General features: G+C 44.7%; 1 protein-coding gene across 1 annotated transcript in view; it reads right to left on the reverse strand.

The window, feature by feature from the left end:
- zap70 (zeta chain of T cell receptor associated protein kinase 70) overlaps positions 1-12,271 on the reverse strand; it is a 133,217-nt gene that overhangs the window by 97,628 nt on the left and 23,318 nt on the right. The gene's annotated exons all lie outside the window — the stretch shown is intronic.

Below are 12,271 nucleotides of genomic sequence, written 5' to 3' on the forward strand. Positions count from 1 at the left end.
TGTTTCAGGTTGATGAGTTCTGACGAAGGGTCATCGACCTGAAACGCTAACTGTTTCTCTCTCCACAGATGCCACTAGTAAATCCAATCTTTTCGTATTATGATATGTGAACATTTTCTTACATGTTAAAGATTTCTGTTAAAACACAGTAACTACTTGTGCTGCACCTGCATTTCGCCTGCTTAAGTTAGTTCAACCACACGTTAATTAGGCAGGGACGCGTCGTGTTACTTCCTGTCTTTTGGTTTCCTGCGTATTGTTTGTGTGCCTTATATCTCATCTTGCACTACAAAATGAACTTGAGACTTTTTTTTTTACACACAATGTAATCATTTTGAGCAAAACTGTCTTTATTTAATTCTACTATATATTCAGTAAGTGAACAAGAAATGTTCTTGAACATAATATTACTTGCAGTTTAAGTACTATTTTTATAATCACCCAAATTAAAGTTTAGTACACTTTGGATATATCCTCTATTTACGTCAAGAAAATATTCAGTATTTATCAATACATAAATCTGTTCCATTCATAATGAGACACAATGCAAAAGACACAGAGGGGAATAAATTATAGTTATAGATTTCTTTGACAGAATCGTAGTGGTCAACATATACGCCACCAGTTAATCAGTACAATTCTTGGAAATGGCTTTGAATAAGGTTGGAGAACAACTCCAAATTTTCTTAATCGTAGTTCAGATTTTAACCTTGTGCTTGATCGAGTTCGAGATTGTTCTTAAGAGAGACGAGTTGAGAAATTATTGTGAATTTCTTGAGGCTGAAGTGGGCACAAAGTCTGATTTTCGCTTGCGGGGAGCCTACTTAGACTGGCCCTTTAAGTTCCGGTGGGAGGGAGGGGAGGTGGGTGCATGGATGGATCTTAAACCTTCCCCTTACATCAAGTGGGTGTGTCAGGGAGTTCCCAGTCTTGCTCTGGAAGTTTCACTATTTGTACCCTTAAAAAACCTGAATGAAACTTACACTGGTTCGCAGCTGGTTAAGCCCCTTTGAGGCTTTCCAAAATGCTCCAAAGCTTTACTTGATTAAGGTAATCATAGATTAGAATCATTGATGTTTATGGCACAGAAGGAGGCCATTCAGCCCTTTGTATCTGTGCCGACCGAAAAAGAGTTACCCAGCCTAATCCCACTGTCCAGCTCTTGGTCTGCAGCTTTGTATGAGGCGGTACTTCAAGTGCATATCCAAGTACTTTTTAAAATGCGTGAGTGTTTCTGCCTCTACCACCCTTTCGGCAGTGAGTTCCAGACCCCCACCACCCTCTGGGTGAAAAAAGTTCTCAACTCCCCTCTAATCCTTCTACCAATTACTTTAAGCCCCTGGTTATTTATCTCTCTGCTACGGGAAATAGGTCCTTCCTATCCATTCTATTTAGACCCCTCATAATTTTATGCACCTCAATTAAATCTCCCCTCAGCCTCCTCTGTTTCAAAGAAAACAATCCCAGCCGATCCAATCTTTCCTCATATCTAAAATTCCCCAATCCTGGCAACATCCTCATAAATATCCTCTGTACCCTCTCAAGTGCAATCGCATCTTTCCTGTAATGTGGTGACCAGAACTGTATGCAGTTCTCTAGCTGTGACTGGGAGAGGATCAATTACCTTGTCTGGAAGTGAAATGGCTCCTTTTGATGTCAAAGACTTGAAACATTTCTTTTTTCTCTATGATCCTGTTTGCTTTACAAAGGTGGGTCAGAGCAATGTTCCCCCTAATTTTTCTTTAGGGTGCATGGTCCTTTTAACGGGCTGCACAGCCCATTCAAAATTTCGCGAAAACACCCATTGAGAAGCCGATAAACTGCCTGTGCAGGACCACCAGACAACTGTGCAGCCGTGCAGTTTAGCGGGAATGTTGGGTCAGAGTGAGTGGCACTGATGCATTCTTGCAGGCACTGGTGGCCTGTCTGGCCATGTCAATGACTATAGGCTCAAATTTCCCAGCCTGTCTTTCTGGCGCCTTCACCCGAGGTGCGCCGCTTTTGTCCGCCTCCAAGCGCGACGAAAATCTTCCTCCCGATTCTGGCCACTCCCCAGCCACTCCTCAGTGGTGGCATAGTGTGGCCCAGTGGATTGGGGGCGGAGCCAGGTCCTGGCGCTGAAAACAGTGCCAGGACCGCTGCACATGCGCGCTAGAGTCTGCAGTAGCCCCTGGCAGGCCGAATCTGTGAGTGCGTGCTGCAGGCTATGTGGGAGAGGCCCGAAGCATGCCACCCCTAGCCCTGGCTGAATGGACTCCCTCATCGGCGCCTGCTGTGTTCCCTAAGGTAGGACTTCTATTTTGTATTTGTTATTTACTGACTGATTGATTGCTTATTACTTTGGTGCTTTAGGTGCAGAGTTCCTTCTATTTTTTATTTGTTAATTAATTGCTTATTACTTTTTGTGCTTTGTTTAGTGCTTGGTGCAAATGTACTGCTTTGTTTAGTGCTTGGTACTTTAAATGTATTCATGCTTCTTTAATGTTGTTGTGAAGGTGTTTAGTGCTTAGCATGGCCTCCTCCCCCGTCCCCCCTCGCCCCATCTCTGGCTGCCTGCGCTGATTTCTTAAGTCACCGCAAGGTTTTTCTGAACGTACAAGAGTGCCCACTTACGCTGGCCTAAGCTAGTTTGGAGTAACTTTTAGCTGGCTAAATGTGCTTAAATGGCCAAAACTGGCATAAATGGCTGGTAACGCCCCCTTTTGAAAAAAAAACAAAACTTAAAAAAAAACCTAACGAACTCACTTACACTGCCGCAAATTAAATGGCCAGAATTGCAACTAAAAAGATACTCCAGAAAATTAAGTTGCTCAAAAAAAAACAACTCCTGGGGAAATTTGGGCCCCATATCCCTAGGATTTGGGATGGTGCCTCTACCCTGGGACTAGGGCAGCCAGAAGTTCCACTACATTGCTCTTGCCCTGACAGAGAAGACCATTAGGATCTTTTTTTAAATTTGTTCATGGGATGTGGGCATCGCTGGCAAGGCCAGCATTTATTGCCCATCCCTAGTTGCCCTTGAGAAGGTGATGGTGAACCGCTGCAGACCCTGAGGTGAGGGTACTCCCACATGCTGTTAGGCAGGGAGATCCAGGACTTTGGCCCAGCGACAATGAAGGAACAGCGATATATTTCCAAGTCAGGATGGTGTGTAACTTAGAGGGGAACTTGCAGACGATGGTGTCCCCATGCGACTGCTGCCCTCGTCCTTCTAGGTCGTAGAGGTCGTGGGTTTGGGAGGTACCAAACTCGGTCAAATGCTGCCTTGATGTCAAGGGCAGTCACTCTCAGCTCAGCTTTAGAATTCAGCTCTTTTGTCCATGTTTGGACCAAGGCTGTAATGAGGTGGGCAGAGGAAACTTTTCAAGGACACCCTAAAACCCTCCTTGATAAAATGCATTCGGGAGGGCGCTGAGCACCTTGAGTCTCGTCGCTGAGAGCATGCAGAAATCAAGCGCTGACAGAGGAAGGAGCGTGCGGCAAATCAGGCTCCCCACCCACCCACCCTTTCCTACAACCACTCTCTGCCCCATCTGTTACAGAGCCTATAATTCCCGCATTGGACTGTACAGCCACCTGAGAACTCACTTTTAGAGTGGAAGCAAGTCTTCCTTGATTTCGAGGGATGATGATGATGATGTAATGAGGTCTGGAGCCGAGTGGTGCTGACGGAACCCAAACTGAGCATCGGTGAGCAGGTTATTGGTGAGTAAGTGCTGTTTGATAGCACTGTTGATGATTGAGAGTAGACTGATGGGGCAGTAATTGGCTGGATTGGATTTGTCCTGCTTTTTGTGGATAGGACATATCTGGACAATTTTCCACATTGTTGGATCGTTGCCAGTATTGTAGCTGTACTGGAATAGCTTGGCTTGAGGCATGGCTAGTTCTGGAGCACAAGTCTTCAGCACGACAGCCGGGATGTTGTCAGGGCCCATAGCCTTTTCTGTATCCAGTGCACTCAGTCGTTTCTTGATATCACGTGGAGTGAATTGAATTGGCTGAAGATTGGTTTCTGTGATGGCGAGGACCTCAGGAGGAGACCGATATGGATCATCCACTCAGCACTTCTGGCTGAAGATGGTTGCAAATGCTTCAGCCTTTGTCATTTGCACTCACATGCAAACATCAGGGTTTTTGCAATGAATTAGGATGATCTATTGGTATTAATGGTAAATTTAGCTTGTAAAATATCTCGGCACCCAAATTCCTGGTGGTCCACTCACTGGGGCAAGTATGGTAAGGCTCAACAGGGCCGAAAAGAAAATGTTTCTTTCAACCCTTTGACTCTAAACGAAGCTCCTCCTCCAGGACACAAGGTGTTGGGGGTGGGGGGAACAGGGGCCAGTAGGCAGAGGGCATAACCATGTTCTTCGCCATATTCCTAACCCCCACGGGCGAATCTGAATTTTCATCATCTCCAACACCAGGAACGGTGGAGCCATAGAATGACAGCGCTCTGCAATTCGTTTCTTTTTACGTTCTGTAGATGGTTCTAAAACTAAAAACAATACTGACATGGTTACAAGTTATTACATTGCACCTTCAATTCATTGTCCCACAGTGTGATGGTGCAAGATGCGTTGTGCCCATAATTTCTCTCACACTGAGTTGCCAGTCGGAAACATGCAAGAAAATAATTTCCAGTGACCTTTTTTACAGCTCCATGTGGGCAGCTCACAGGAGCACCAGCAAAGGCTGAAAGTAGGTCACCTGCCTGTCTTTTCTGTCATGACTAGTGTATGACATGCGGGGTCCAAAGAAAGGGAAGAAAATAATTTTGAAAGAAACACCCCTAGCCCTGACAAATCCCACACAGAATATTTTCAAATTTGAGCATCAAAATAACACATTCATGACAACAAAGTCCTGCACCTGTCCTTGTACTTCATCCCGAGCTGCAAGTCAATTAACTTCATATCTGAATTGCCTTGTAGTATTTGTCAATGGTAAACCCAAACTACTTTGCATCGCGCAAACAGCTGCGTAGTATAACTTAGCTATAGGACGACTATTTTTTTAATTTCAATTTATTGTCTTTCGAGAAACAAAAAGACCTGTTCAAGAAAAGAGCTAAGTAACCAACTAGAGCTTAACTTAGTTCATATAATCATCGGGTGCATTTTCTTATTTATCTTTTTAAAGAGCAGAGCTATTTCAAGATTGTACTTGTATGTTTTTGTAAAGGTTGCATACAGATAAATACGGATCATATTAAGCGGTCCCTCGTATCGAGGATGACTTTCTTCCACCAAAAAGTTATGAGTTCACAGGTGTTTCAATGAAGGACCAAATATGCAGGTCCCGAACTACATCCCGAAGGGTGGAAGATGCCTGTGTGTGGATTTTTTTAACGTTTGGTGGCTGTTGTACACCAGCCACCACACGGGCTTGACAGAGCTCGGTCTTGGTCCAGTGGTAAGGATTAACCAATACGACTGGAGACTAGCTCTGCTGCATGGACCCAGCGCGCACGCATATCGCAGTGTGGGCTGGCCCGTGCTGCCCCTGGGCCCACACCTCTTCTGGCCCCAAATAAATACAGATAAAGTGTGTTTGAATCACTATAAACCTTACTGTGCTCCAGTGATCACACCCCAGTGACTACCCATGCAGCAGAAGCCCAGTTAGTACTATAACAGAGCAGATAGTATTGAGATAATAATTTTGTGTTTCTCTCCGCAGCTTGAGGGACAGAAATTCTACATCAGTCTTTGTTAGAAACATAGACATAGAAACATAGAAAATAGGTGCAGGAGTAGGCCATTCAGCCCTTCTAGCCTGCACCGCCATTCAATGAGTTCATGGCTGAACATGCAACTTTAGTACCCCCTTCCTGCTTTCTCGCCATACCCCTTGATCCCCCTAGTAGTAAGGACTTCATCTAACTCCCTTTTGAATATATTTAGTGAATTGGCCTCAACTACTTTCTGTGGTAGAGAATTCCACAGGTTCACCTCTCTCTGGGTGAAGAAGTTTCTCCTCATCTCGGTCCTAAATGGCTTACCTCTTATCCTTAGACTGTGACCCCTGGTTCTGGACTTCCCCAACATTGGGAACATTCTTCCTGCATCTAACCTGTCTAAACCCGTCAGAATTTTAAACGTTTCTATGAGGTCCCCTCTCATTCTTCTGAACTCCAGTGAATACAAGCCCAGTTGATCCAGTCTTTCTTGATAGGTCAGTCCCACCATCCCGGGAATCGTCTGGTGAATCTTCGCTGCACTCCCTCAATAGCAAGAATGTCCTTCCTCAAGTTAGGAGACCAAAACTGTACACTATACTCCAGGTGTGGCCTCACCAAGGCCCTGTACAACTGTAGCAACACCTCCCTGCCCCTGTACTCAAATCCCCTCGCTATGAAGGCCAACATGCCATTTGCTTTCTTAACCGCCTGCTGTACCTGCATGACAACCTTCAATGACTGATGTACCATGACACCCAGGTCTCGTTGCACCTCCCCTTTTCCTAATCTGTCACCATTCAGATAATAGTCTGTCTCTCTGTTTTTACCACCAAAGTGGATAACCTCACATTTATCCACATTATACTTCATCTGCCATGCATTTGCCCACTCACCTAACCTATCCAAGTCACTCTGCAGCCTCATAGCATCCTCCTCGCAGCTCACACTGCCACCCAACTTAGTGTCATCTGCAAATTTGGAGATACTACATTTAATCCCCTCGTCTAAATCATTAATGTACAATGTAAACAGCTGGGGCCCCAGCACAGAACCTTGCGGTACCCCACTAGTCACTGCCTGCCATTCTGAAAAGTACCCATTTACTCCTACTCTTTGCTTCCTGTCTGACAACCAGTTCTCAATCCACGTCATCACACTACCCCCAATCCCATGTGCTTTAACTTTGCCCATTAATCTCTTGTGTGGGACCTTGTCGAAAGCCTTCTGAAAGTCCAAATATACCACATCAACTGGTTCTCCCTTGTCCACTTTACTGGAAACATCCTCAAAATTGTTGAAATTCAAATGCATTAAAACTTGAACAAAAGGCACAGGGGGTGGTTTTAACAGCCAGCCACTCGTTTCTCACCTGAAAAACATTAATGCCTAAGACCCACTTGATGCAATTTTTTGGCAAGTGTATAAATGGGTGAGCAGGCCGCCTGCCTAAAACAGGTTGCTTAAATACGCAAATTGGGGTTTGACATCAGTGGTAGGGCCTGCTACACTTTACAACTTGGCAGAGTGTGTGCTATGCAAGTAGTTGTATCAGGCATCGATTAGGCCAAGCAGGGACTGCTGGAGGGCGCTCATAATACGGACAAGGAAACTTTCAATTTTTATTTAATGGATCTAGGAAGAGCGAGAGCACTCCAAAAAAAAAAACTGCTGGTCCATTTGAGGCCATCCCCAGAATCTCCTTTTCCCCGTTCACCCAGTCTGATCTGCCGGCCACCCATTCCACACGGATACTGGCCAAGTTCCTGCCTTCCCAGAAATCAGTGAGCTGCAGTGGGGCTCCCATTTGGCAGAGCGGCCGTTCCACTGACTTCACACCCATTTTGGGCGCTACTTGAAAATCGCTCCCTATGTCTACACAGGGTAAGCCCACTGCAATTCTAATCTAGAGGTTGCATTGTCTCACAGTTTCCAGATTCGATAATTAATTTTATAATATAATATTGGATCATACTGGAACTGAAATATTTTGGTACAACTCTATCCATAACAAATACACTGAGCCCGATTGCCGGCACACATCTGTGGCGGGTAAAACAAACCTTATTTGCTGCCACTAAGTGAATTCAGTGCCATTAAAATTGTGTGCACTTGGTGGATGATAACACATCCAATGACAAAAAATGAATGAACAAACAATAAATTGCCCATCTCAGAAAATAATTTTATATCAAGTGAGCAGAGGGTGTGCAGTTGTCTTTTTGTAAATCAGGTTATGAAAACATGATAGCTTGGCTTCATCTGATTAAAAATTGTTTTTAAAGTCACAGTACTCAAGTTATATCCAGTAATGCAATAGCAAAAAAGTTCCCCTTTGTCACAGTCAAATGAGGTGTATATAAGGTTTAATAACTTCCAATTATATAGGGCCTTACATGTAAAAAGAAATTGCAAGGTGCTTCACAAATGGAAAGAGGGGAGAGGAATGGGCACTGAGCCATGAATTCATCATCATCATAGGCAGTCCCTCGAAGGCTTGCTTCCACTCTAAAAGTGAGTTCTCAGGTGGCTATAAAGTCCAATGTGGGAATTACAGTCACTGTAACAGGTGGGGCAGATAGCGGTTGAGGGAAAGGGTGGGTGGGGAGCCTGGTTTGCCGCACGCTCCTTTCTCTGTCTGCGCTTGATTTCAGCATGCTCTCAGCGACGAGACTCGAGGTGCTCAGCGCCCTCCTGGATGCTCTTCCTCCACTTTGCACGGTCTTGGGCCAAGGATTCCCAGGTGCTGCTTGGGATGTTGCGCTTTACCAAGGAGGCTTTGAGGGTGGGTTGGATTAGGATGGTGACCAAAGGTTTTGTCATAAAGATGGGTTTCACAAAGATTTTTAAAGGAGAGAGGTGAAGAGGCACAAGGGTTTAGGGAGGAAATTGTAGCACAGTGGACACCCTGAACTATAGTACATAACTGCGGGTAACTTGAATGGTTAACAATAAATTCTGGAAGAGAAACTGCATGAAAAAGCTGGGGGCAACAAACTCTGACAGGCACCAAACAGCTGGAAATGACTGATAAAACTGGCACTCCAAGTATTGTAGAACTGTCTTTCGTCAACCTGGAAGTTGACAGCTAAGATATTTTGTTTGGGACTTGGTTAAGCAACCAGAAGAAATGGCTCTTGGGAAATCACTAAAGCCCAGGATTTATGGTTTTAGCTGTATTTAACATGCTTTGGAATGTTAAGACAATAGACCAGAAATGTCTCATCTCATCAGAGCATGTGGAAGTTCGACATCCATAATTTCTTGACATATCCCGTCAAAATTGATTGTCACATTGAAAAAGATTCTCATGACCCAATTGATCCTTCTTAACTACCCATTGACACATAAACCTAGAAGGGGCGTTGTCTTTATGAGAATTAAGATATAAAAGAGGCCATCCTTTATCCCTTTCAAAGTGAGTGCAGGCAGTTGGCTTCAGTCAGCTCAGCCCAGTTCAGACCAGGAACAGAAGCAGTGCCTTGTATCCTTCTTCACCAATATACGAAAAGAGTCAGGCCAGGTCACACAAAGGTAGCAGGGGCAGAGAAGGCTGGAACAGACCAAGTTCAATCGAGAGAGTCAATTCAAGCCAGAAAGGCTCATATAAAACATTTAAGAGCTGTGGATTCTGATCTGATTTGTGCTGGTGGGCCCGTTGTAGTTTGACCACTAGACCTTTACTCCAGTTGGTGTATTTTGCATATCATTTTGCTGTGTATTCTCAGCTTTACAAATGGTATAGGAAAGAAGCTGAGTACATAGGTAAAGGAATAAAATAAAATAAACGCTACCCTTTTATAGTTTTCACAGAATAATGGGCAAGTATTGTCAATTCAATCCCCAAGCACCAGGAGAAATCACAGAATATAATTTAATAAAAATCTAATTTGACTTATTTAGTTGCTGTAAATAATTGGCCCTGATGTTATGTCTCACAAGGCATAAAAGCTCCCACTGTTATTAAACAGCAAATCTTACTGTGAGCAATGCCACAGGAGGGAGACACGGGATTAACTAAGCACCGGCTGCATTATCAATACTTTACCGTATCAGAAAGTGTTAACGCAGATGTGTATCAAATCGAGTATAATTATGATGTCTGTGTCTGACTTTGTCTTTGGTAACTTTGGCGACAGGGAATTAGTTCATTTTGGGTTGTTCTATAGTCTGATATTAATTGGTTTGGAGCATAACTTTGGTCTGGCGGGAAAGCGCAGTGCCAAGTTCATTTCCCGGCCACTCGAAGAATGAGACCTGGCCAATTTTAATATTCCGGCAATGGGTGGGGGTGGGGGACGGGTTAAACTTGAGAAACAGTAAGGGGCAAGTGATGAGAAACTGGCCAAGGATACCATTAAAGAGATAGGTTTCAAGGAGGCTTCGGAATGTGGGAAATGTATAAACAAGGCAGCTAGGTTTATAGCTGAATTCCTGAATGTAGGTACAGGGTCCACTGGCTCGACAAAAATATAACTTACAAGAAATTTGTTTTTGGAGCAGCAAGCAACAGACTTTTCAGGGTCGTTTAATACCAAGACACGGGTAGAGAATGTACAGTGCCTGCTCCACTCATTTGTCCCTTAAAATTGCAATTGGGTCCTAACTATGTCATAGGAATCCGACTTGCACAGTAAAGAGGCCCATCACCTGAAACAGGTGGACACTCCATTCGACCATGGAGAACTCATATGGGGAGCGGGCAGGGAAGTGGACCTGAGTCCATGATCGGATCAGCCATGATCATATTGAAAGGCAGAGGAGGCTCGAGGGGCCGTATGGCCTGCTCCTGTTCTTATTTTAAAAATAGTGCTTGCCAGAACATTAATGCTAATGGGGTAGTAATTTACTGACACTATTTTGAGTCCATTACCTTGCTCTGAACATCAATTTTAATGAGTAAAATTTGGCCCCAAGGAATGGGAGTACACACTCAATAGAAAGACACTAAAGTGTGTGGAGGAACTGAAAGACCTGGGTTTGAATTCCATCTTTAAATATTCAAATCATTAGAAGATACGGGGCCATAGGAAAAGACCACGGCAGTGGGATTAGTTTCAGATTGCTGTAGCAAAGAGCTAGCAGGACATGATGGGACGAATGCTCTTTGGTTCCTTCTGCGAAGAGAAAAGACAAATCTTTTCAAGTATAATAATAATTTTTTATTTTCATATGCTGAGTTTAGGCCTGACTTTTGCAAAATAATATTGTCAAACACTAATCAAGTTTAGTATATGTTGTGTATCTGTAAAGCATGCACTCTCATGTTCCGCCACCAGGGAGCTCATTTTCTGAAGTCCCAAGGGATCCCAGCATCCTTTGGGAGCACTGTATATAAGCTGGCCCCTAAGGCCTGTTCCTCACGCTGGAGTGTCTTATTAAAGACTGAGGTCACTGTTACTTTAACCTCCCTGTGTGCAGCCTCATCTGTGTTAGGAACACAATAACTGGCGACGAGAAAACAAAACCCACGCAAAGATGCAGCAAACTGTGGGCATCCTGGAGAAATTCTCGGAGGGTGAGGACTGGGAAGCCTATGTCGAACGGCTAGACCAGTACTTTGTAGCCAACGAGCTGGACGGAGAAGGAAGCGCTGCAAAAAAGAGAGCAGTCCTCCTCATGGTCTGCGGGTCACCAACCTACAGCCTCATGAAGAATCTTCTGGCTCTGGTGAAACCCACAGATAAGTCATATGAGGAGCTGTGTACACTGATTCGGGAGCATCTTAACCCGAAGGAGAGCGTGCTGATGGCGAGGTATCGGTTCTACACTTGCCAGCGATCTGAAGGTCAGGAAGTGGCGAGCTACGTCGCCGAGCTAAGGCGACTTGCAGGACAATGTGAGTTTGATGGCTACCTGGAGCAAATGCTCAGAGACTTCTTTGTACTGGGCATTGGCCACGAGACCATCCTACGAAAACTTTTGACTGTAAAGACACCAACCCTCAGTAAGGCCATTGCGATAGCACAGATGTTTATGTCCACCAGTGATAACACCAAACAAATCTCTCAGCACACAAGTGCTAGCAATGTTCATAAATTAATAGGAACTGTGTTTGCGAGCAGAAATATTCAGGGCAGAACCCACGAGTCTGCAACTGCCAGCAGGCCTCAGGTGACCCATATGACTCAGAGTCCGCAACAAAGGATGAATGCAAGGGAATTCACACCTTGTTGGCGTTGTGGAGCCTTCCATTCAGCCTATTCATGCAACTTCAAAGGGTATGTTTGCAAGAGCTGTGGAACAATGGGGCACCTCCAACGAGCTTGCAGACGAGCTGCAAGCTCTGCAAAACCTGCTAACCACCACGTGGCAGAGGAAGATTGGTCCATGGTGGATCAAAGCAATTTCGAGCCTCAGAGAGAGGAGGCAGATGCTGAGGTACACGGGGTGCACACATTTTTGACGAAATGTCCACCTATAATGCTAAATATAAAATTGAATGGCTTACCCGAAGCCATGGAACTGGACACTGGCGCTAGCCAATCCATCATGAGTAAAAAGATGTTTGAGAGACTGTGGTGCAACAAGGCACTCGGACCAGCCCTGAGCCCCATCCACACGAAACTGAGAACGTACACCAAAGAG

The sequence above is a fragment of the Pristiophorus japonicus genome, chromosome 18, assembly GCF_044704955.1.
Source record: "Pristiophorus japonicus isolate sPriJap1 chromosome 18, sPriJap1.hap1, whole genome shotgun sequence".
In the NCBI taxonomy this organism is placed as follows: domain Eukaryota; kingdom Metazoa; phylum Chordata; class Chondrichthyes; family Pristiophoridae; genus Pristiophorus; species Pristiophorus japonicus.